We start from the raw sequence: 21,658 nt of genomic DNA on the forward strand, positions 1-21,658 counted from the left end.
ACATGGATATATTTCTAGGTTCTTTGTTCTGTTCCATTGCTCTACATGTCTGTTTTTATGCCAGTACCATGTTGCTTTGGTTACTATAGCTTTGGCTTTGTAGTATGTTTTGGAGGTAGGTATTGTGATCCTAGCTTAGTCCTTTTTTTTTCGTGATTGCTTTGTCTATTCATGGTCTTTGTGTTTCCTTATGAATTTTAGGATTGCTTTTCTATTTCTATGAGTGTTAATAATATTTTGATAGGCATTGAATTGAACAGCTATGAAGCCATTTGGCTATGAAGCCAAAGGCCGTTCAGGAGCACAAAGGGAAAGGGGCAGGAGTCGGGGAAGGCACACACGCACACTGAACCCCCTCATGATGTATGATTACAATGCGTAAATAAATAAATAAGAAAACATAAATAAAGGGGTAAGTATTCTAATAAGTATAAAATACTAGGTGAAGCAGTTTTCTGCTCTTTAATTTTTGTGTGTGTGTGTGTGTGTGTGTGTGTGTGGGTTTGGGGATGGAACCCAGAGGCGTTTGACTGTAGAGCTATACCCCCTGCCCTATTTTTTATTATTTATTTTGAAACAGGGTCTCCCTGAGTTGCAAAGGGGCTCACTAAGTAGCTGAGGCTGTCTGTGAACCACGATCCTCTAGTCTCAGCCTCCCAAATGCTGGGATTACAAGCATGCGCCACCACACCCGACTCTGCTCTTTAGTTTTGTTAACTGATTTTAAAAAACAACTCCTTTGCCTGGAGTCCCTTTTGTATCCCAATTTCTCCTTATCTTCCACCTATGAGGGAAAACATCTGACTTTCACTTTTTGTGACTGACTAATATAATTTAGAATAATATTCTCCAGTTTCATTTATTTTTTTTTTACAAATGACATAATTTTGTTCTTTATAGCCAAGTAGAATTCCATTGTGTATATATCCCATAATTTTGTAATCTCTTTATTTGTTGATAGCTACCTAGGCTGGTTTCATAACTTGGGTATTGTGAATTGTGGTGCTATAAACATGGATATGCATACGTTGCTTTAGTAGTCTGGTTTCCATTTGGGTAGATACCCAGGAGTGGTATAGCTGGGTCATATGATACGTAGGTCCAGTTCGATTCTTCTGAGGAACCTCCACACTGATCTCCAAAGTGGCTGCACTTATTTACAATCTTACCAACAGTGTATTAGAGGTCCTATTTTTCTCATATCATAGCCAGCCTTTGTTACTGTGTTTTTAATGGTTGCCATTCTAATTGGGGCTAGGTAAACTCTCAGTGTAGCTTTGATTTGCATTTATTTGTTAATGTTACTTTTAGTGCTCTTTATTTCTTTATAAGAATTTGAGTTACTGCATGTTGTCATTTTCTTTTAGCCTGAAGTATTTCTTTTTTCTTTTTTCTTTTTTTGGTGGTACTGGGGATGGAACCTTTCTACCTCTGGGCTACACTTCCAGACCTATTTTTTATATTTTATTTGGAAACAGGGTCTCTTAAACCAGCGAGGCTGGCTTCGAACCTGTGCGATCCTCCTGTCTCTGCCTCCCAAGCACAGGGATTACAAGTGTGCGCCACCACGCCCGGCCTGAAGTATTTCTTAAGGTTTAAAGAATAACTTAGTTGGGTAAAGAATTCTTGATTTGTGTTTTTCTTTTACTGTGTTAAATATATCATTCCATAACCATTTTTTCTTTTTGTGTTTTCTTCTTTTTTTGTGTGTGGTATTAGAGATCAAACACAAGGCCGTATACATGCTAGGCAAACACTCTATGATTGAGCTAAATCCCAGCTTTTTACAATTTTATTTTGAAACAGAGTCCTACTCAATTTTCCAGGTAGGCTTTGACTTTGTAATCTTCCTGCCTCAGCCTTCCAAGCACCCGGGATTATAGGAGTATGTTACCTTTTCTGTTCTGTGATTTTAGGATCTTAGTTAAACGTTTACTTTTTTTTGTTGTGGTGGTTGTACTGGGGATGGAACCCCAGGACATTCTACTCCCAACCCTTTTTATTTTTATTTTTTTGAAACTAGGTTGCTGAGATTTCTTGCTACATTGCCAAGGCTGTCCTTGAACCTGTGATCCTCCTAGCTCAGTCTCTCAAGTACTGGGATTACAGGCATGTGCTACCATGCCTGTCTAAATATTTACTTTTTGATGAATACTGCAGAATAATTTTTTTTTGTGTGTGGTGTGGTACTGAGGATGGAACTCAGGGGCTTTCTACCTCTGGGCTACACTTCCAGACGTATTTTATATATATATATATTTTTTGTTGGGAAACAGGATCTCACTAAACTACTGAGAGCCTCACTAAGTAGTTGAAGTTGGTTTCAAACTTGCGTGATTCTCCTGTTTTAGCCTTCCAGGTACTGGGATTACAAGTGTGTGCTATCATGCCCAGCTAATACTGCATAATAATTTTTGACAGTAGGTAAAAGGTAAAAACTGAATTATAATCTTTGATAGTAGGTAAAATACTTTTTGATGAATATTGAATAATAATCTTTGAGATAGGTAAAAGATAGTATATTTAGTATTTGTATTAAGACATGTTAGTATATTTAGGAATTGATATTTAACTTTGGACTTTGTCTTTGCCAAATATTATCTAGAACTAGAGTTCCTGGCTGTCTATCTAATTTTGCTGCCTTATTCTTTTAGAAGTATACTATGAGCAGTAGGCAGGCAGTGGATGGAAAGGAGGTGAGTAGGACAGAAAGAGAGAGGAAGAGAAAAACAGATGGTAGAGAAAATCACAAGAAATTTCTGAAACATTGTTTATTTTGGATAGTTTTCTTGTTAAGCACATGGAAATACTTTGCACATTTGAGAATTACCAACTTCTTACATCTGTTTTGGAGAAACAGCAAATCATTTCTGGGGCTTACTTTTTCATAACATTTCTTTCTTTCAAACTATGTTTTGGTAGTATATTTGGAATATCTTAAGCATAAATTTAAATTGGATAGTGCAGTTAATGCAAGTAAATGGTAAACATTTATTTGAATCTTCCTGAATATTCATAGTCTTGTTGAGTTTTATTCTCTTATAGGAATGAACACTATTAATGGGAATGGACTTTTTACTACTAACAGTGATCTAGTGAGGTGTTTTAATCTGCCTGTAGGCCTAGATTTTTTAAATATGTCTATAATTAAATTAATAGACTCAAGATTGAAGAGCATTTTACAGCATGGATATTATTAACCCTCCTTTATCTGATACATTCACTAAGCCCAAGAGGACAGTGAATATCAGAGTGAGAGTACATGCCTCTAGAGTCTTTAATTTCTTTTCTGTTGTACCAGAGAATCTCTGGTTAACATGCAAAGTAAGAGAGGGAGCTGTAAGGAATTTGATACAGAAAGTAATGTTATACATTGAGCCAACTGTATGATCTGCGATAGGACCTTCTACATTGAATGAGGCTAACTGGTATTGATGTGGCTTTGTAAAATAGACTTTTCATTTCATATTATTATAGTTTTAGATATATCTCTTATAAGTCTTCTTATCCTTGATGTCTACTTTTTCATTGCTGTTACCAGTTCTAGCAAAGTTTTACTATGTTTTATCAAAGACAATCAAACCGTTTCCTTGTGTTCTATATATTAGTGATTTGCACTTTTTTTCATTAGGAGTATTTGAGTGAGAATGGGAAGTAATGGAGAATAATTGTAGCCCCCTTCTATTCTGTTTAATGGCATAAGCAAGAGGCTTTTTTCTTCTCTCTATGGAACAAAAGGTCTTCAATGTTAGACTGGGTGCATACAGACTCTGGCCCTGTGAGATAATGTTTATGGGACTTGGGCAAATAAGCTTATTCAGAGTTGGAATCTACATTGCAGTGTAGTATTTGAGAGGATAAAATAACACAGTGAAATGCTCAGAGAAGATTCTTTGAATAATCTTGGGTGTTGTCAGTTACAAAAAACAAACTATTTCTTAAGTTTAACCTAATCTCAGATTTAGCCCATAACTTAAAAAAAAAAAAAAAAGGAACAACAAAGAGTTAAAAGGAAGAAAGAAAATGAGCCAGGCGTGGTGCATGCCTGTACTCTGAGTACTTGGAAGGCTGTCACAGGAGGATTGCAGGTTTGTGGCCAGCCTCAGCAACTTAGTGAGGTCTCACCAACTTAGACCCTGTTTCAAAATAAAAAATAAACCGGGTGTGGTGGCGCATGCTTGTAACCCCTGTGTTTGGGAGGCGGAGACAGGAGGATCACGGCTAGTTCGAAGCCAGCCATGCTGGCTTAAGAGACCCTGTTTCCAAATAAAAATATAAAAATAGGTCTGGGAGTGTAGCCGGGAGGTAGAAGGGCTTCCAGGAACCAACCAAAAATAAAAAATAATAAATAAAATAATAATAATAAAAAAAATAAAAAAAATAAAATAGGGCTGGGAGTATGGTTCTGAGGTAAAATGTCCCTGGGTTCAATCTCCAGTAATGAAAACACACACACACACATACACGGTGACTTAATTCCAAGACTATGATTTTTTTTTTTTTTTTTTTTTGGTGGTACTGGGGTTCCTGGAAGCCCTTCTGCCTCCGGGATACACTCCCAGACCTATTTTATACATTTTTTATATTTGGAAATGGTCTCTTAAGCCAGTGCGACTGGCTTTGAACCTGTGCCATCCTCCTGTCTCTGCCTCCCAAGCGCGGGGATTATAAGCGTGCGCCACCATGCCTCACCAAGACTATGATTTATCTTCAAACTCGGAATAGAATCTTCCAGAATTTTAAGCCCTCTAAAGACAGAGTCATCTATTCTCCATTATAGAATAGGCTAATTGGAGAGCATTACATTGTTGTTAAAAGTATTAATGACTTTTTAAGTCATTAAAGGATGACTTAAAGGATAATCATATTTTACAATAATAAGAACTCTAAAAGTAAATCTGTTCTTTTTTGAGTTCATATTTTGTGGGAAATTTTATTAGGCAGATATTGTCTAGATAATACATGAAAATCCAAATATTAGTTTGGCCTTTAGTTGAAATTACTGGGAACAGAAAACAAGAATGTGAAATAAGTCAAAGCCTTGGATGGACTTTAAGAAACAACCTGATGCTTTTTTGATTGAAATACTGTGGTTAAAGAAGCTGCCTAGGTATTTATGTATTTGTACTTCTTTATATTACCATGATGATTAATGTCAGTGCATTCTTCTTAGGATGGATATATGTCTTCTGTAACACTTTTCTGGAAAGTCTATGAAATAGCAGCCAGATGTGGTGGCACATGCCCGTAATCTTAGTACTGGGGAGGCTGAGAGAGAAGGACCACCACAGGTTTGCAGCCAGCCTTGACAACTTATTGAAACCCTGTTTAAAACAAAAGACAAATTTTTAAAAGGCTAGGGGTGTAGCTCAATGGTAAAGTGTCCCTGAGTTCAATCCCCAGTATTGAAAAAAAGAAAACATGTTACAAAACAGGGAATCTAGTAATCTAGTTCAACTTATGAGATAAATGCTGAAGGTTGTTTCCTTTACTAAAGATGTAGACATTTTTTTTTTTAATGGTATTGATGATTGAACCTAGGGGTACCCTACCTCTGATATATACCCTCAGCCCTATTTTTTTTTTTTTAATTTTGAAACAGGGTTTCACTAAGGTATGGAGGTTCTCACTGATCAGCTGAGGTCAGCTGTGAACCTGTGATCCTCCTGTCTCAGCCTCCCAAGTACTGGGATTACAAGTGTGCGCCACCACACCACCTGGCTATATTTGAACTATTGTCTTAAGTCATGCAGATTTTATCACTCATTCATTTAAGGTTTATATTTTCCCTTCTTCCCTCCTTCCTGTCCTTGGTGCCTAGGATCAAACCCTGGGTCTCACTGAAGTATATATACTAGTGAGCTGTTCCTCCAGCCCCTCAGGTGCCTACTTTAATGGATTTATTTGAAGACTGAGATATATCTAGAAGACTGTTAGTGCCTATCATGGTAGGTTGTGAATATTTAGCTATAGTCTAGGATATTGAAGAGAAGACTTAAAAATCCAATTAATAGGACTGGAGATCAATTAATAGGACAGGAGATCATATTTAATATACTGTCTGCTTTTGAGATTTCATTATTTATAGACTAACCCACAGTGTTTGTACCCTTCTTAATTCCTTACAGAATTCCTGATACTACTTTATTTATTTATTTTTTTTAGTTTTTTGTGCTTTTATTGGTGCATTATAGTTTCACATCATAATGTAAATCATGTTGACAATGACATACATGTGATGCTACTTTTAAGTAATCGTAAAACACATTAGCGCTCTGAGAATCTTTTTTTTTTTTAATAGGGAAGTATGGAGATGAGATAATTTGCCTCAGATAATCTCTGTTGATACTAATTAAAATACACTAACATAGCCAGGTGTGGTGGTACATGCCTATAATTCTAGTACAAGGGAGGCTGAGACAGGAGGATCAGAGGTTCAAGGACAGCAGCAGCAATTCAGTGAGACTCTTATCAACTCAGCGAGACCCTGTTTCAAAAATAAAAAATAAAATAGGGCTGAGGGTGTGGTTTGGAGGTAGAATGCCCCTGAGTTTAATCCCCAGTACCACACAAACAACACAAAAAAATTCTGCAGACATAGCTGGATATGGTGATGCCTGTAACCCCTTTACTTGGGAGGCTGAGCTATGAGGGTTACAGATTGAAGGCCACCCTGCTGAAATTTAATGAGCCCTTGTTTCAAAATAAAAAATACAAAGGGTTGGGGTGTAGCTCAGAGGTAGAATGCCCCTGGGTTCAGTCCCCAGTCTCACAAAAGACAAGCATAAAGTAACATGAAAAATAAGTGAATAGTTCTTAGTCTGCGTCTTTAAAGGCAACTGGCTTTGCATTTTACTCAAGAGCAAATGTTTTACAAATGCCCTTTAAGAAACCAATAATATTATAATAAAAACCAGGCGATCCACTAAGTAAAATCATGCAATTCAATTTCTTCCCTACTAACACCTTACTGAAATCAGGAGTTTTGATTGTGGTAGATGCAGGTTGGTGATTTAGGATCAGGGAGCACATTAGGATTCATAGTGCGCTTAAGTGGAGTGTTTCCAGTTAGAAGCTTTGTGGCAGTATATTGTGGGAACATATGATGCTTGAGAAAGGCAGTAGGCGCTGGATAAGAATGTACTAGTCCAAACAAGAAAAGCTAAAAGGTTAAAAAGTTCAAATTTTTGTCTAAAGCAAGGCTTACACACAAAAAAAGAGAAAGTGAACTTTTTTACTTTTTTGTTTATTTTCCCTTCTGTTCTGTTTCTAGGGCCCTAGACTAAATTTAAGTTTTTTCAGATATTCTCAACTTGAATTGTACCATCCTTTATAGCAGTATTTCTGCAGGAAGATGGTTTGAGTTTCAGTTAATTAATTAATTACTTTTTTGGCAGGTCTGGGGATGGAACCCAGGGTCATTCTACCTTTGAGCTACACCCCCAGCCCTATTTTTTATTCTTTATTTTGAAACAGGGTCTCACTAATTTACAGAGGGCCTCACTAAGTAGCTGAGTCTGTCCATGGCCTCAGCCTCCCGAATGCTGGGATTACAAGTGTGTGCACCACATCCAGCTGATTTTTAACTTATTTATAAACAGACTTTTAAAGAGTTATCTTTGATATGTTGATGATTGCTGCTAGTAATTTCATCTGGTTATGGTGTTAAAATACTCTCTGTGGAGGTGCTATAAAATATTCCTTCTCTTTTTCCCACTATGCTGATGTTGATGAAGAAGCTGATGGTGACTTAGTAATAGTGAGAATCTGTAGTATTTTGTAGGCACGTGACTCTGTTGTGTCATATGTGTGTGTGTGTGTGTGTGTGTGTGTGTGTGTGTGTGTGTGTGTGTATGGTACTGGGGTTCCTGGAAACCCTTCTACCTCTGGGCTACACTCCCAGACCTATTTTTTATATATATTTTTAAATTTGGAAACAGGGTCTCTTAAGCCAAAGAGGCTGGCTGTTGAACCTGCACGATCCTCCTGTCTCCGCCTCCCAAGCACAGGGATAACACACGTACATCACCACTCCCGGTTTTAAATATGTATTTTTTATTTAATCCTTTTAAGTACATTTGCAAGCAAAATCGAGCCTGTTAAAAAATAAAATTCAACAGTTGTAGAACTGGGATTTGATTGCTTTGGACTTTAAAGGCCATGCTTTTAACATTGTATTATTCTTAGGGAGTATATAGTATTAGAAGTTATAGACAAATATAGTGTATGTTCATGTTCTTGCTTAAAAAAGTTATGTTGCTGGGAAAGCTATTGTGGCTTAAGGAATCAAAATAAATGGCTAGGATTGTACTTACAGCTGCTTTAAATTATTTGGAGGTCAACCTGTAGTTATCTCATGACTTAATTAAGGCTAGTTGAGATATTATGGAAATCTTAAAGCACATGTTTTTCAAAATGAATTAGAGGTTTTAATAGACATTTGAAAAATAACACCAGTGTTGACATTGTATGAGAACATAGGGTAAGATCAAGTCTTGAGGCAGTTTTTTTTTTTTTACATATTTGATACATGTTTTGTAGTTATTGATTTTTATGTTGCCTCATAATAGTATTGATTAGTGTTATGAACATAACTGATGAGCAATTTTACTAATTAAGAATGTAAGAAAATATGTAATGCCTACAAATCACTTAAAGTTTAATATAATTAGCATGATAATCTCTAGTTCTCTCCATTTTCATGTAAATAACGTGATTTTGTTCTTTATGGCTGAGAAAAATTCCATTGTATGCATACACCACATTTTCTTTTCTCATTCATCTGCTGACAGACACCTAGATTGGTTCCATAATTGGGCTGTTGTGAATTGTGCTGCTATAAACATGAGTATGCATGAATCACTATAGTTTTCTAACTTTAATTCTTTTGGAAAGATACCAAGGAGTGATACAGCTGGGTCATATACTGGTTCTATTCCTGGTCTTTTCAGGAACCTCCATACTAATTTCCATAGTGGTTGTACTAATTGACATTCCCACCAACAGTGTATAAGAGTTTCTATTTCCCCACATCCCTGCCAGCATTTATTGTTGCTTGTATTTTGGGGGGGGCAGTACTGGGGATAGAACCCAGGGGCATTCTACCTTTGAGCTACACCCTCAGCCCTATTTTTATTTTTATTCTTTATTTTTGAAACAGGGTCTCACTGAGTTGCAAAGAGCCTCACTAAGTAGCTGAGGGTGTCTGAACTGTGATCTTCCTGTCTTAGCCCCCCAAATGCTGGGATTACAAGTGTGTGCCACCACACCTGGCTGTATTCTTCATGATTGCCATTCTAATGAGTTAGGTGGAATCACAGTGTAGTTTTAATTTTCAATTCCCTGATTGCTAATGATGTTGAACATTTAAAAAATATTTATGCCATTTATTTTTTTTGGTATTCATCTTTATTTTGTTATAAACCATAAGTATTTTATAGTTGGCATATACAATTTTTATTTATTTTGCAATAGTATAAGAGTGTTCTCCTGATTGGCAAAATGCTTTAATATAAACCTTGCATGAATTATCAAATCTTAGAAAATATTTCTTTTTTAATTTAGAAATTCATTTGTTTGCCATTTATATGTTTTGAGATGTGTCTGTTCAGTTCATTTGCTCACTTATTGGTTGTATTATTATTATTATTATTATTATTATTATTATTATTTTTTGGTGGTACTGGGGTTCCTGGAAGCCCTTCTACCTCCGGGCTACACTCCCACGGGCTACACTCCCAGACCTATTTTTTTAACTTTTTTATGTGGAAACAGGGTCTCTTAAGCCAGCAAGGCTGGCTCCGAACCAGCACGCTCCTCCTGTCTCCGCCTCCCAAGCGCGGGGATTACAAGCCTGCGCCACCATGCCCGATGTATTATTAAGTTTTTAATGTTAAGTTTTTTTGAGTTGTTAGTCCTCTATCAGAGGAGTACCTGGCAAAGATTCTCTCCTATTCTATAGAGTCTCTCTACATATTATTATAGTTATAATAATAATAATAACAACTATTATTACTGTTGTTATTTTGTGGTACTGGGGATTGAATCCAGGGGTGTTCTACCTTTGAGATACAACCCCCAACCCTGTTTTCTTTTTCATTTTGAATGTTCTTGATAAGTTGCTGAGGCTGGCCAAGAACTCGCTTGTCATCCTCCTGTCTCAGCCTCCCAAGTCCTGGGATCACTTAATTGAATGCTGTGCAGAAGATTTTTAATTTTTTGGCATCCTATTTATTTTTATTTTTATTTATTTGTTTGAGGTACTGGGGGATGGAACCCAGGGGCATTCTACCTTCAAGATACACCCCATCCCTATTTTTTATTTTGAAAAATATTTTATTTTGAAATATATTTTATTTTGAAAATATTTTATTTTGAAACAGGGTCTCATTGAGATGCAAAGGGCCTCACTAAGTAGTAGCTGAGGCTGTTCTCGAACCGTGATCCTCCTTTCTAAGGCTCCCAAATGCTGGGATTATAAGCGTGTGCTAGCATGCCCGGCTTGACATTCCATTTATTGATTCTTGATTTTATTTCCTGAGCTTTAAGGGGTCTATTTGAAGAAGTCTCTACCAGTGCTAAGTTATAGAGTTGGTCCAATGTTTTCTTCTAGTAATTGCAGTTTCTGGTCTAACTCCTAGGAAAGATAGGTTTTTATTAATTATTGGTATTACCTTTACCTTGCTAAAGACAGCAAAGCAGCTAATTATCCTAAGGCCTGAGGATTAAAAGTACTGTAATTTTTGAATCAATATTGAGACTAATTTGTACAATTCAGTACATAGGCTTTGTATTCTAGCTTTTTCCTAGTGTAAAATCAGTCTTAATATGCCATATGATTAGTGACAAACTCTTTGTATAATTAAGAGAAGATGTTTATTTAAGAGCTCTCAAAGGTTGTAAAAGATTATACTTGGCTATATGTGGAGGATAAATGTTGTGAAATAATGCCCCTTAGTTCCCCTTTTATAATAAATCTCAGCTGTGTGCTCAGCACAAGGGCTCAGTGCCAAAAAGAACAGGTTCAACTTGTCTGTGAGGATTTGCACCACAGTAAAGTGCGCAACTGCTTTTGTAGAGGTCACTGTAGAGGTCACAAGCATGTACAATTGAATGAAAGCAACTTTAAAAACATGGTAGAACATAGTGTTATTTGAGATTCAGGAATTAATGCTAGCTAAAAACATTAAAAGGATGGAAAAAATCTAAGAAGTACTTTCAGTTACATATTCACTTATTATCTTTATGTTTGTGTATTTTCAAATTGATTTAAAATAAGCTCTCTGGCACCTTGTGCCAGCATTTATTTATTTTTTTGGTACTAGGGATTGAACCTAGGGGCATTCTATCTCCAAGTTACACCTCAGCTTTTTATTTTGAAACTGTCTCTCTCACTAAGTTGCTGAGAATATTCTAAATTGTTGAGGCTGGTTTTGAACTTGTGATTCTCCTGTGTCAGCCTCCCAAGTACTAGCATTTAGGTTTGTGCCACCATGCACACCTTGTGCCATAATACTTTAAAAGAGCTTCAGAATAACTTTTTATCATAATTGCCCAGATTTAGAAACATTAACGATTTTCAGATTTAATAAATTCTAAAACTGTTCATACGGTGCAGGTAGAATATCACGGTATTCTGGTAGAAGGACAGAGTATGCAGGGGTTTATGTGTGTTGAGGGTGAGGGCAGAGGAATGGGGGTGAGTTTTAATGAAAGGGCGAATGTGATCTGAAGAAGAATGCCTTCATAAGTATATTTCTCCTGAGATTACGCTTGGTGGGATCAAAATGAAACAATAATAGCACAAAAGGGGGTTGTTTTATATTTATATTGTATGACTTTCCCCAAAGATCTCATATTTTTTTATATTTGTGATAAGTAGAGATAACTCAGAAATAGCCAGTGGAAATACTCTTAAGACCCATCACTGCAGCAGTAGCAGATTTGAGTTTAGTATGAAGAATAGCAGAAGGACTGAGTAAGTTAAGTAGATGAGAGCTCCCGTGGAATTGTGTTTTACATAGAGTTTTATTTTTAAATGTTTCCTTTCTTTTTTGGTGACTTTTTAAAAAAATAGTGATCATAGCAATTGACAGGCAGCCATTGGTTGTGATATAGATATTAATTAATAATCTTTAGGATGTGCTTCGGCAAATGCAGATGATTGGCAGTAGCACCTGTCTGAGCAACTGGAAGAATGTTAGTGCTTCTATTAAGCCCATAATTTTCAGAAAGGCTTCAAAGCTGTGTGCCTCTAACTCTTCCCATATTAATTGCTTTCGTTGTCCTCCAGGGTACTATTTTACTTTAATGTACCTCTCTTTAACTTCATGTGGTTTAATTTATTTGTGAAGGAAAGACTATAGAATAAAGTTAGTGTTCTCTCTCTCTCTCTTTTTTAAAGGGACATTGTACCTCCAAGCTACACTCCCTGCTGTATTTTTTGTTCTTTATTTTGAAACAGGGTCTTACTGAGTTGAGAAAGGCCTCGCTAAGTAGCCGAGGCTGTCCATGAACTGCCATCCTCTGGTCTCTGCCTCCTGAATGCTAGGATTACAAGCATGCACCACCACGCCTGGCCTCTCAAGTTTTTTAAAATGAAGACAAATGATGTGACATTCTCTACGCTTATATTTGTGGGACCACCAACTATGCATATATATGTTCCCACATGAAAAAATTACAAAGAATTGTGATTTCTTATTAATTTCTTTTGTGATTTATAATAAACATAAAACATCTGTCAATTTTGGACAATATATTAAAATATTAGTGATATATGATTTAAAGGGTTGATTAATTTAGTCAATTTTATAGAAAGGTAGTTTACTTATACATTGCCAGGATTTATTCTTTTTAGTTGAAATAGTCTTTTTGAGTTATATTTCAAAGTATATGCAATTTATAGAATTTCATAGATAAGCCATCAATTTGTATATCCTTTGAAGAAGAATTTACTTTTGCTTGTTATGAAAAGAAGACTGAACTTCTAAGAGAGTATAAAGGATAAAGCACAAAACTCAATACAGAGGACATTTGCATCAACCTAAATGTGTTATAAAAGAGTCAAATGTAAATATTGTCCAAAAATAATTGATATAGCTGGGCGTGGTGGTGCACACATGTAATCCCAGTCTTTGTGGGGGCAGTCAGAAGGGTAGCAGGTTCGAGGCCAGCCATAGCAACTTAGACTGTTTCAAAATAAAAACAAAATAGGGCTGGGGCTATAACTCAGAGGTAGAATGACCCTGGGTTCAAGTCCCACTACCAAAAAAAGTTTCTAAAAAATGCTAATATGTTTTAATGAACTAGGGTCACTTTTATTTAAGAAGAACTTATAGCCGGGTGTGGTGGCGCAAATTTGTAATTCTGGCATTTGGGAGTCTGAGATCTGAGGATCGCGGTTCACAGATAGTCCCAGCTACTTAGTGAGGCCCTTTGCAATTTAGTGAGACCCTGTTTCAAAATAAAGAATAAGAAAATAGAGTAGGGGGTGTACCTCGGAGGTCGAATGCCTCTGGGTTCCATCTCCAGACCACACACAAAAAAAAACTTATAAACGAATGGTTTTAAAAATATGTAATCACCTTATAATTTATGATTAATAAATATAAATTCAAATACATATTGTTAAATGCTTGAAACTAAGGTCATTTCTGGTTGTACACTTTTTATTTTATCTTTATAGTGTTTAATAGCCACTTAAATGTTTAATAATTTATTTATTTATCTTTTTTTTTGGCGGTACCTGGGATGGAACCCAGGGGCATTCTACCTCTGAACAACACCCCCAGCCCTATTTTTTCTTTTATTCTTTCTATTTTCAAAATAGGGTCTCACTCAGTTGTGAAGGGCCTCGCTTAGTAGCTGACGCTGTCCGTGAACTGTGATCCTCCAGTCTCAGCCTCCCGAATGCTGGGATTACAAGTGTGCGCTACCACGCCTGGCAATAAGTGATTTTTTTTTTTAATGGTAAAGTCCTGTAATAGACAAGTGCTTGGTGAACTCTGGCAGTATATGGTTTATTTGGAGGGAATGAGGTAGTTAGGTTTGAACCCAGGGGCATTCTACCTCAGGGTTACACCCCTAACACTTATTTTCAAACAGGATCTAGCTAAGTTGCTGAGAATCTTGGTGAGGTGCAGAGGCTGAACTTGTGATCCTCCTGTTTCAGCCTCATAAGTATTGGGATTATAGGTGGGCACCACTATGGCTGGCTTGGCAGTATATAGTTTGTTTGTTTATTTATTTACTTATTTATTGTGGTACTGGGGATGAAACCCAGGGGCATTCTACCTCCGAGCTACATACCCCACCCCTATTTTTTATTCTTTATTTTGAAACAGGTCTTACTGAGTTGTGCAGGGGCTCACTTAGTAGCTGAGGCTGTTCGCAAAGTGCAATCCTCTTGTCTCAGTCTCCCAAATACTAGGATTACAAGCATGCGGCCATGGCTGGCTTTGGCAGTATATGGTTTAAAACTTTGGTTAAGTGCTGGGCGTGGTGGCACACGCTTGTAATCCCCACGCTTGGGAGGTTGAAACAGGGGGATTGCACATGTTCAAAGCCAGCCTCAGTTACTTAGTGAGGCTCTCAGCAACTTAGTGAGACCCTGTTTCCAAATAAAATTATAAATAGGTCTGGGAGTATAGCCTGGAGGTAGAAAAGCCCCTGGGTTCCACCCCAGTACCACAAACAAAACAAAACAAAACAAAACAAAACAAAACAAAACAAAACACCACCACCTTGGTTAAGTTATTTTGCCTTGGAGATCTTTAGTTTCTTTTCCTTTAAAATAGGTAAAAATACTTTCCTCAAATGATGTATATAATGTATATACAGTAGATCAGCAAATACCTATATGACTTTAGTAAAAGATAATTTATGTGAAATTATAAATGAAAATAAAATGGGTTTCCTAAATATTCTTATTTATTTATTTTCTCTCCTTTATTTTAAAGATGATATCTGATTGCAGGGTAGTTTTTGGCAGTGGTAGTAGCAGTGGGTGGTAGTGGTGTATATGTGTATTTGGTTTGGAGGTTGACAAATTGAGATGCTTTAGGTTTCATAATATTAATTATTTACTCTTAGGACAAAATAGGGTAAAGTCAATTACAGCTTGGTTAGTTTTTCACTTATTTTCTACAATGGAAATTATGCAATTCAACCTATTGTTGAATGACCTTACAGAGAACCAAGAGATTTGTGATGAAGTTTTTTGGGAATGTAGTGGGGTAGGATAGAAGATTGGAGAGATTATTTTAAAATATTCACTCACTTTGAAATAAAAATTTCTGATGTGCACCAAGTACTGTACTAGGCATAGAGGATTCAGATCTAAATAAAATATGTTCTTATATTACTCTGTTTCTAAAATGGTAAAAGGAAGCTTTCCACTATTTTTTCACTGAAAAATGTTTCTAGAAGACTACTGATTTTCTGTGATATTTTTGTTTTGCTTGCATAATAATAGTATTTGTAGAGAACCTCCTATAAAACAATTTTTATATTTCATTGCATTCAGAAATTTAGACTTATATATAAATTGTCATCATTGGTTAATTACTAGCTCACTTATAATGCCAACATGAGAATCATTGTTTGGAAATTACTTTTGTAATTATTAGAAGTAAATGAACAAAAATATTCTTTGACAGAAAAGCTGGTTTAAAATTTTCTGACAAATACACTTTAAAAAAATTGATGCCGAAAAAAAATGATGTTTCTTTTTAAGGAAACAGTTTTTGTCTCATCAAATAGTCTCCTTCATGTTTTTCCTTTCTGATCTTTTTATAGAAACAGATACGATTTGCTGGACACCATGTCCTCTTGGCAGCATATGGTAGTTAAGTAGCAAGACAAGTATCCAAGAAAGAATGTAAAAATAATACTTTTCAACACTGAATCATTTATCAGTGCCCCAGGAAAAAATAAAACCTAGAACATCAAAAACAAAATAAACAAAATTTCTTCCTCAGACTCTCTCTTTCCTTCAAGCTATAACTTTCTATTTTTATTTACCTTAAAATTAAATGAAAATAAAGTCTCTTGTTTGAAATTCATTTCTTCTCTCCTTGTGTTGTTTTTTCTTTCTCTGCTGTACTGAAGCTGCTCTTGGTTTTTGATTTTTTGTAGTAGAGGTTGAACCCAGGGGCATTCTATCTTCGAGCTAAACTCCCAGCCCTATTTTATTTTATTTTATTTATTTATTTATATTTTGGTGGTACTGGGGTTCCTGGAAGCCTGTCTATCTCCGGGCTACACTCCCAGACCTATTTTATTTTTGGAAACAGGGTCTCCTAAGCCAGCGCGGCTGACTTCGAACCTGCGCGATCCTCCTGTCTCTGCCTCCCAAGCGCGGGGATTACAAGCGCGCGCCACCACGCCCGGCTATTTTTATTTTGAAACAGGGTCTTGAAGCCAGACGTGGTCGAGCACGCTTGGAATCTTGGTACTTGGGAGGCTGAGACAGGAGAGTGGAAGGTTGGTAGCTGGCTTCAGTAACTTGTGAGGCCCTCTACAACTTAGTGAGACCCTGTTTCAAAATGAAGACTAAAATAGAGATGGGGGTGCAGTTTGTATGTAGAATACCCCTGAGTTCAATCTTAAGTACAAAAATAAAAAAGAGGGAGAGAGAAAAAAGAAACAGTCTCAGTTTCTGAGGAACCTCACTAAGTTGCTGAGGTTGGCCTTGAACTTGTGATCTTCCTTCCAAGTACTGGGATTACAGGCATGCGCCATAGTGCCTGGCCACTTTGGTATGGAAACTCTCTTCACTTTTTCTTCTCCATTGCAGTTCCCATTCATCCATCAGCGCTTCTCTCAAATGGCATTTCTGTCTTTACTGGTAAGGGGGACCTAACCAGGGCTTCGTGCATACTAGGCAAGTGCTCTACCACTAAACTAATTAAATTTTTTTTTTTCTTTTAAAATTTTGAGGCACAGTCTTGAAGAGTTGCCCAGGCTGTCCTCAAACTTGAGGTGCTCCTACCTCATCCTCTCAGGTATCTGGGATTATAGGTATATACTACCGTGCCTGGTTTTCTAATACTGTTTCTTCCATGGATTTAGTTAAGTGAAAATTCAAATACTTGTTGTGTTCAGTAGAGACATACCATATATGCATTTAACAACTTGAATTTAAAGTTGAAAATAACAATCTGGAAAGAAAAATAGTAAAGAATTCTTCTCCTCCCACAATAAATATTCGCAAAACAATATGGATGCCAAATGTAAACTAACTTACTTTGGTTTTTCACAAAAGTAGTAGCAGTGTGTTCCATTGCTTGAGGACAAACTAGCTGAGTTAGATTTATAAAGAATATTTTATGTAATAGTTATTATTTTACCATTTTTTGTTTGACATTAGACTCTGACCCCTTTATACTTCTGACCCCTTTATACTTTTATATGGCCATGTTGAATGATGTTAGTAACATCACTTCTGACCCCTGTAGGTGACACGTGGATCTCTTTTGAGTGTTTAAGGTGTAGAACTATTTAAGGCAGAGGCAATTAGGTTGATTCTTTTCCTGTATTTTTTTTTACTTTTTTTCAGATATGGAGATACATTTGCATGCATGAAATAATAGTCAAAATAGTTATTTCTAAATATGTTACTTTATTTTGAAGCTCTGAAGGGACAGTTTTTATTGGTATAACAACAAATGTTCTAAAATAGAGTAGAAATGTTATTAAGCACATCTTTTTGTGTGGTAATTTGAACAATTAATGATGTGTGTCTTGGAGGAGATTACAAGTGAATTTGGCCAACAAATACTTAAAGTAGTTGCACTGTAGTGAACAGATTTTGATGAAGTTTCCAGGGCCAGTTTACTAGAAACACTGTTGAAGACTTGGCCAAGTGAGGATATATAGCTTTTTAGGACCATTTGATTCTTAATGATAAACAAGAAGGTTAAGCACCAGCTAGTTATAGAAATTCTTCTTTGGCATTTTGAAGTGTGTCTTGCCATATCTGCACATTGCTAATGAGCTAGAAAGACAAGGTACACAGCATAAAATCTCTTTTCATGTTTTGGAAAATTTTATTTTTTAAAAGAAAGCCTCTTAGGAAAATTGGTAACCACCACATTTTAAAAGACAAAGAATGCTCATAAAGATGGATTTGTGGGAGTAAGTCATTATTGGAAAGCTTAAAAAAGCCAACCATAATTTGCTTCAAGTTGTTAATTCATTTTAAAAATGCATGTTTGATGATTATAGTAGGGAGTTGAGAATCTGAAAATTAGAACTTAGGTTTTCTACTGGCTACATGTAGAATCAGACTATTAATATACATTTGAGAAAAACTCCGTTTATTTTTATGATACATTTTGAGGCAGTGGCTTATTCCTACCTTGTGGTCATGAAATCACAGCAGGCCAGACCTGACGGTCCAGTCTCCAATCTTGCCCTGCCCTCCCCCCACTGTTGCTTGAGCTGAAGAAAAGGAAGCTTAGATGAGGCCTTAAATGCTTTAATTTACCTCCTTTATTCTAGGGAGAGGCATTGGCAGGATAAGTACATAGCTGCCTCCTGGCACGCGGGGCCTTGTCCTGTATTTGTCCTGTTGTTATTGCTGTAAATTTTGAAAGAAATTAGAGAAAGTCATTTTGGAGGTGGGGGGTGAGTTGTACTTATGAAATAATGTGCTACCAGGAAGCTCTTACTCTGCAGCTGTTGAAGCTTGACAGGCTGACATCACCCGAGAGTGACCGGAACGGCGTATAAAAATTGCTCTGCTTGTTCCTAAAATAAATGGAACACAACTGAATTAACAATGAAATGTGACTTGTATACAGTGCCATGCATATTTTTAAATTCTCTTTCTTATTAATATGTATTGGCACACAGTTAAAAATCCCTATCTATACGTGGAAGTAGATATGTATGTGTATGTAGATATACACACATATACAAAGCACTCGTGCTCACACATGTTTAAACTATTATTGCATTTAACAAAATAGGAATACTATTTCAGAAATACCTCAATTGGAGCTGGGTGTGGTGGCGCATGCTTGTAATCCCAGCATTCGGGAGGCTGAGACCGGAAGATCGTGGTTTGCAGATAGCCTCAGCTACTTAGTGAGGCCCTCTTCAACTTAGTGAGATCCTGTTTCAAAATAAGGAATTAACAAAATAGGGCAGCCAGGCATGGTGGTGCACGCTTGTAATCCCCCCCTCCCCCATTAGGGGGCGGGGACAGAAGGATCATGTAGGTTTGAAGCCAGCCATGCTGGCTTAAGAGACCCTGTTTCCAAGTAAAAAAAAGTATAAAAATAGGTCTGGGAGTGTAGCTCAGAGATAGAAGGGTTTCCAGGAACCCCAGTACCACCAAAAAAAAAAAAATAGAGCAGGGGATGTAGCTTAGAGGTCAAATGCCCCTGGGTTCCATCCCCAAACCCGCAAAAAAAAAAAAAAAAAGAAATACCTCAATTGAATTTCTAAATTTCCTTTTAGAAATTTCTGTGGGAACAGACCCTGGGGTTGTATTTAATTCTGTAAAGTGAAATATTCTGGTTTCGGATTCCATTTAGCAGTGTAACACATTTTACAGAATTTGACAAATTTAACATTGTGAGAGGAACTAGTTTATGAAAACAACCACCACCATCATCAGTATTATTTGTTTCATTTAAAGAACAGTAAAAAATGAAATTAAAAGGCACAGTCACATTGTCATGGTTTACTAGAATACAAGCCCCCTGTGGGCAGGAGTTTCTGTCTTCTTGTTCACTGCTGTACTTTTCAGTTTTGGCATACAGTAGGTGCTCAGTGTTTGTTGTGTGACTGGGTGATGAATACCACGGAATAATTACAATGTTATGTTATTTGAAATTTTGTTACAATGAGTACTTAGATAGAAAGCACTCTCCCGGCCTAGGGATGAAAAACATCCACAATAATGCATAAGTGAAAGAAAAAATATTTAGCAAAGGTAGAGATTTATTCATTATATATACTTTATGTAATTAGCAAAATTCCAGTTGTTAGCTTAGAACATTCTTAAATTTATAGAATTTGAAAGCCTGATCATTGTGCCCCTGGCATCCATATTACTGTGTCAGGTGACTGTTCACATGCATTTTACACATTTATTAATTCAACAAAATGTTGAACAGCTTTTTGGTGCAAGGCTCTGTGCTGTAAAGCATGGCAGTGAACACTTTATGGTCCAGTAGGAGAGACACATGCTGAAGGCTAATTCCACAAAGGATTTACAGAGTTTATTAGCAAGTATATGTAAATGAGGCTAACTTGGTGAGTGAGTCATTAAGATTTTAAAAAGTTCTGAATTTTAACTTGTGTTAAATGATTTTCAGATGAAAATCAAAATAATTTAGCCTAAATTGCTTTTATGAATATAACTATTTCTCTGGTACTTAGCAGAAAACATACATGGATGAGCATAAAATACATTTTCACATTAGTATTTTTAGCATTGCTTATTTAAAGCATCTGCATATACATTTTCATGTTTAGTGTTTTGGTTTTACTTATAAAAGAACATATTTAAAGAATCTACATAGCATAATTTGATATGAATTGACTATTTCCATTGCTCTTATTCTCATTAGATAATAATATAATGTATTTTATTTACTACTGTTATTTCAGATGATTTGCTACATTTTAAGTGTGTATGCATGTGTTTTAATATAGCCTGTGTTTAGAGTTACCATAAAGTTAATCTTTAGCTGGGCGTGGTGGCCCACGCTTGTAATCCCAGCATTCGGGGAGGCTGAGACTGAAGGATCAAGGTTTGAGGACAGCTTCCGCTACTTAGTGAGGCCCTCTGCAACTCAGTGAGACCTTGTTTGAAAATAAAGAATAAAACAAGGGGTTGAGGTTATAGCTTGGAGTTAGAATGACCCCTGGGTTCCATCTCCAGTACTGCAAAAAAAAAAAAAAAAAAAAAAAAAAAGTTGTCTTTGCTCTTCCTTTGGGGAAAAAGAATAAGGATAATGTTTGTAGTGTATGGATTAACAGGTTTTAACAAGAAAAGGATTTTTACAAATTAGAATTTTGTGCTCAGATATATGATGCTGATATATGTCATATATCAGATATATGTGATATGTTAATGTAGTGGTGCTAGATGGCTGAGTGATATTTTATGTATATGTGATCAGATAGAGTCCTTCGGTCCTTTTATTTTTAATTATTCCATAGTTTTTTTTTTCAGAAAAATATCCAGATATTTTAACTCTATTTATAGTTTTTAGCATAAAATTTTCTACTTTGTATGTGTCTATGGGTATGCATATGAAATACATACACATTTGTTAAACTTGATTCCAACTTAAGAAAATAGACATTCATGTGGCAAAGCTTTGCAGAAAATATTATTAGCTTTCTCTCCTAATTAAGGTTTTAAAGAAAATCCTGATTACTAAAACTGCCAAAACTGTTTAATAAAAATAAGAAAATGTGAGGATGGCCTATGCTTATATTTTTGCTGATTTCTACTATTGACATTGAACAATTGTATTATTTAAGGCTAAATTTGAATTTGATTTTCCTCCTTTAAATTCATTGCCAAAGGCTATATATTAATTAGTTAATGTGGGTTTCAGTAATGTACTACATTTTACCTATTGAACATCAGACCTAATGGCTCTTATTTTAATGTAAGGAGTTTAGTCTATTT

The 21,658-nt window shown here is 36.1% G+C and overlaps 1 protein-coding gene across 2 annotated transcripts in view; it reads left to right on the plus strand.

Annotated features, from left to right (window-relative positions):
• Window positions 1–21,658, plus strand: part of MNAT1 (MNAT1 component of CDK activating kinase) — a gene marked incomplete at both ends in the record, with an annotated part of 167,761 nt that overhangs the window by 81,031 nt on the left and 65,072 nt on the right. The window lies entirely within an intron of this gene.

This window comes from Muscardinus avellanarius (assembly GCF_963383645.1).
Source record: "Muscardinus avellanarius genome assembly, chromosome: 12".
Lineage (NCBI taxonomy): Eukaryota > Metazoa > Chordata > Mammalia > Rodentia > Gliridae > Muscardinus > Muscardinus avellanarius.